The sequence below is a fragment of the Parasteatoda tepidariorum genome, chromosome 5 (assembly GCF_982258835.1).
Source record: "Parasteatoda tepidariorum strain Cologne lab strain chromosome 5, Ptep-v5.0, whole genome shotgun sequence".
In the NCBI taxonomy this organism is placed as follows: domain Eukaryota; kingdom Metazoa; phylum Arthropoda; class Arachnida; order Araneae; family Theridiidae; genus Parasteatoda; species Parasteatoda tepidariorum.
Window position 1 is genome coordinate 76,311,986 of NC_141759.1, and position 5,758 is coordinate 76,317,743.

Consider the following 5,758-nt stretch of genomic DNA (forward strand, 5'->3'; position numbering starts at 1 on the left):
TTTCCGTAACGAATATGATTTGGTCGAATGTGGTAATGAATTGTGATTTGATCAAAAACCAAATATTCGGCAAAAAAAAGAAGAGGAAAAAATCTATTGAACGCCGTACACTTGGGGCCAAATAGCAAAATCTTTTAGCAGTATAGCAACACTGAAACTAAAATTTCAATGCTCAGAATAATATTTCCTGGAAAAACGTATTCATAAATGAACTCTAAAAAATAAGGCCAATCAAGAACGTTTTTGAAAATGTCGAAAAGTGAAACAGAGAACATAAAAATCAATCTTAATTTTTGAAAAATTTTTTTAAAGCTGAACATCTCAGTTTTTCAATTACCAGAAAAAGCCAAGAAAAAAGAATTAAGTCAACAGAAATGCTATTAAAAATTACTGCGTTATAATGAAAACGTCTAAAAAAAGTTTTTTTTTTTTATTTACAGAAAATAAAAAGATAGAAAAAATGTTCTTAATTTTTTAAGTGAAAATCTTATGCCGAAAATCTCAATTTAAATTTTTCTCATTGCCATAATTTTAGAAGAAAAAGAATTGCTATAAAATAAATTTTATTTGTAACTTTATTTTTAAAAAAAATGCTGAGTCATAATAAAAATGCCTAAAAAAATAAAAACAGAAAATTTTTTTTCTTAGTTCCTGAAACAAAACTTTAATACTGAAAATCACACTTTTCTATGTTACTGGTTATTTATATTACAGTACAGGGAAACAGTGATAATAAATTAATAGTATGAGAGGTTTTGTTAAAATGCTGGGTTATAATAAAAACTGCAAAAAATGAATCCTTCTCAATTCTCAAAGTATCGAAAAAATGACAAAATTGACTTGTTTGATTTACAATTTAAAAAAAAAAGTAATATCTATAAAAATTCTAAAATAAAAAAAACTTAGAAATATACATTTCTAAAAAATATTCTGCCAAATATTTGACTGATCATTCAACCAACTGAATTTTTCACAGAAAGGCCAAATACTCGTTACATCCCTCCCTAATTTAAATGCAATGTTATTGCAACTTGAGAAATTCATAAAATTGCGGAGAACGTGAATTTTTAAGCTGCTCACTGTTTGTAGTTTAGATTTCAATTTTTTGTTGCTTAAGTCGATAAAAAAAATAAAATTTTTTCGATAAAAAAAAGGAAAATGTTTACGATATAAAAAATCTAATAATTAATAAAATAAAATAATAAAGTACATTACAAAATAAGCATTGAATTTTATTTTGAACTATCACAGTTTTGTTTTTATTTTAGGCTTTTGTTTAAAACCTATAAATTTTCTTCAATTAAAATATTTAATTTGAATTTATATTACTTAATTACGACTAAACTTTTTCCTACTTTCATTCTGTGGGCATTGCAGTTTTTTTTAATTTATTAGAATTTAATTCTAAAATGAGTTTTCATATTGCATGATATGATAAGAAAAAAATATTTCTTTTCTTCAATGTTTATTTATTTTGATAAATCTATTGTTGATATGATAAAAATAGCAATTTTATTTTTGTAAAAAAAAAGTATAAGTTTTTTTATTTTTGAATGAATTCTAAAAATGGAACACTACTAAGTTATTGATATTACTAAGTTTATTGATAAAAAAATGGAACGCTAATGTTTAAATAAACATTATTACATTTGTCATTAACATGTCTAAATACATGTGCGGCCCTTCGTTAGCCAACCTGCTGTGCAAGTGGCCCTTCACTCAAAAAGGTTGTGCACCCCTAATCTACCTAATCACTATTAGGTAAATCAATATTAAAGAGAATGAACTTGTTTAATACCGGATAACACAAAGGGGTGCTAAAAGGCAATTATTAGAATCACGTGACAATCAAACTTATTTTTATGTTTTTAATCCCACTTTTCTTAATTGCGGTTTATCAAATTTCTATAGTATTCTTGCGTTTCCCTTCTTTAATTTCTAATTGGCAATGTCCAATGTGCGTACTTTTTGACTTCATTTTTGTTAACTATTCTAGAAGTATATATTAAGGGCAGTGATTACAGAATACCCTGTTAATTTTTTAACCCTTTGAATCCCGCAATAACATTTTATTATTGATTTCATAAATTTGGTTTACAACAATTTTGTACATTTTAGTAAATAAATAATAAAAATGCTTGATAATCAATGATCTTACTAGCGCTGGCAAAGATACAAAAAGTATTGTTGTTAACTTATTATAATAGTTATTTAACCACCACCTTCGATACTGTAGGAGGCTAAAACCTCCAGATTGACATCAAGGCACAGGAAAAAAAAAGTCACCGGATACAAGAACACACGAAAAAAAGCCCCTCATTAACTATTATTTAAATTTACCGTCTGACTCCATTGAGGATGTTGAACCCGAGTTAAAATAATTCGAACGCAATTAGACAGTTTTAAAAAAGTTAGTTAATAAATAAGCGTAATTTAAATTGAATGAAAAGAACTTTAAATGTTTTTTACATTACATTATAATACATAAATATATATTATATAAACTATATATTTGTGAATATTTTACATATTATATTAATGCCATTGCATAATATATAATATTATTATTATGAATAAGGAATCAATTAAATCAACTAACAATAAACTCTTAAGGTCGTAATGTTTAGATAAATTAAAAATATTATCAAAGCTTATAAAGTATTTCAATGTATTATTTATACTTTTTTTAAAAATTAACCAGTTGAATAATTATTATTTGAATATTATAACATTATTACAGTACGATTAGTGCAAATACTAAAATTTAGACTAATTTCAGATTTGCAATGTCCTTATCATTTTGTTAAGTGGGGAAAAATCCTTCCCATAGACTTTAAATAAATCTTAAATTAATTTTTAAAAGATTTCTTATTTCCTCTGAATTATTGCATTGATTTAAGTTCTAACCTCCCGAATTGAATAAGTTTTTTTAAAGTCAAATAATAACTAACGAAATGCTTTTTTTCGATGCTGTTTTTTTCTGCCTACCACGGTTGGCAGCAAGGCCGTAACTACGCCGGGCCTGACGGGGCGTTGCCCATAGGGACGGACCCCAAATGAAAGAAATACTGTTTTTTCAAAATTTGGGTAATTTAAAATATATTCCTTCTTACTTTTTAAATAGAAAAAATTAATTTGCAGCCATAAGTTTAGATCCTTCTTCCCTTGATATCGAAAGAAAAGAGGAAATTCTTTCTTTTCCTTGAAGAGCATGAACGCTTAGGGTAGAATCATTTCTGGCCCAAAGTCACAGGTGTTCATCGCTCAAAGTTTTACCCCTTCCCTTTACAATCACAGGTTTGGAGTTGACGCTAATCCATCGACATTATCTTTCTTTCCATAGGGGTTGATAGTCATGATGCGCTTATCTCTGATTGGCGCCATTTCTTTAATATTTATTCTTTGCAAAATGTTATGATTTTACAAAACAAGAAGAATAAAATTCGGAATTTTTAAAGACTGCTTTCTTTTCTGAGCGATTATTTTTAAAAATTTATTTGTTGCAATTCGTTTAAAAATTTATTTATTGTTTTGGTTAATATTTAATATTTACAAAATGTTATGATTTTACAAAACAAGAAGAATAAAATTCGGAATTTTTAAAGACTGCTTTCTTTTCTGAGCGATTATTTTTAAAAATTTATTTGTTGCAATTCGTTTAAAAATTTATTTATTGTTTTGGTTAATATTTAATATTTACAAAATGTTATGATTTTACAAAACAAGAAGTACAAAATTCAGAATTTTTAAAGACTGCTTGTAAGGGGTCAAATGTAGTTGACAGTCGTTTCATCAATGATGTATGAGTCAGACCACTAAAAAAGAATACTGTGTACAGTCGAACTCGTTTATAACGAGCACAAAGGGACCGTAACATGTACTCGTTAAATCCGAGTGCTCGTAATAAACGGGTCCTTAAGGCAGACGTGCAACCAGAAGAGGGGGGGGGGCTTGGGAGGTCAAATGATTGAGTTGACTTAAAATTTAATTAATACTTACTTACCTTAATTACATTAATTAATTTAATTAAATATTTATCTTAATTTAGTGACAACTAACCCCTCCCCCCAACCCAGCAAAAAATTTCTAGTTGCGCTACAGTCTTAAAGGAAAGGAAATATAAACGGAAAGAAAAATAAAGGAAAAGATTCTTACCAAAACATTTATTTTTTTCATTAATCTACATATTTAAAATAGTTTGTCAGCTTACTTTTAACTCGCGCATTTCATATCATTTTGAAAAAAAGATAAGACAGAAAGACTAGAAAGATGAGAAAAAAGATTGCCAGACAGAAAAATATTGCTCGCTAAAACCGGGTCTTGCTCGTTAAAAGCGACTTCTGTTCCATAGACTTAACATTGATCCAACCAAATGTTCTCGTTAAATCCGAGCTCGTTATAAACGAGTTCGACTGTATTACATTTGCAAATGATGAGAACAAGATTCCTTCTCTTTGAAGTCTTTCCGGGAAAACTATTCAACTGCCCATTGACCATTGTTTATGCCTGCAACGACATTCCTAGTTTCTCAAAAAGCAAAAAAAAAATCTTCCCATTTCTGAGAAAAAATAATTTCTCTAGAAGGAAAACAAGGAAGCCCCTTGTCACTCGGCCCCTATCCCTGCAAAAAAGCATTGTACCTAATTTTTATTAGTTCGATCCAGGGAGCAGTGTTTCAAGCTTGATATTCAAGTCAAACTTTGGAAATAGGTATGAAATTCTTCCTTAGGTCTTTGCATAAAATATCGTGATAAATTTACGCTAATTAAAATTAAATATATTTAATATATTTTTTTTAAAAATATTTCGTTGATTTAATATTTTTTAATGAATTATTAGTATTTATTATGTTTCACAAGAAGGAAGAAAAAAAAAGATTAACAATCATATAATTTACGCTTCAATAGCAATTGAAACGTAAATTCTAAGATTGTTAATTAATTTTGTGATAATAATGACTCTCATTGATTTTCTGTTTCTAAATTTCTAATTTGTGTTTATTTTTAAGATTTATTGATTACGTTAATATTAACGTTGATATTAACTATCTTTTTCTGTTGTGAGTCTAAAATGTGTAAAACATAAATATAAAACAAAATGCTTAGTATATTTTGTCAGGGGTCTGTTTAGAGGAAATTTGGGTCCGTTAACGGACCCTTCACAAAATATCTTTTCATAAAAACGGACCCTTCACAAAATAATTTAACTTAAAAACGGACCCTTCACAAAATAATTTAACTTAAAAACGGACCCTTCACAAAATGATTTTTCTTTTAATCGGACCCTTCACAAATTTGTTTATCTTCATTATTGTTTTGTTAATCGAATAAACCCTTTCCAGGGCAGAAAGCAAGAAAGATGGATGTAACCGAATTAAGTTTTGTCTTCGGCAGACGATTTCTTCCATTATTCGTCCGAAAGGGTCTGGTTCATTTCATCGACAATCACTTCATCGACAGGCCATTTCATCGACTAGGTCATTTCGTCGACAGGCCGTTTCCTCGACAGGGTTGTTTCATCGACAAGCCATTTCGTCGACAGGGTCATTTCGTCGACAGGGTCATTTCGTCGACAGGGTCAATTCGTCGACAAGTCATTTCGTCGACAGGGTCATTTCGTCGACAGGGTCATTTCGTCGACAGGTCATTTCGTCGACAGGGTCATTCCATCGACAAGTCATTTCGTCGACAGGGTCATTTCGTCAACAGGGTCATTTCGTCGACAAGTCATTTCGTCGACAGGGTCATTTCGTCGACAG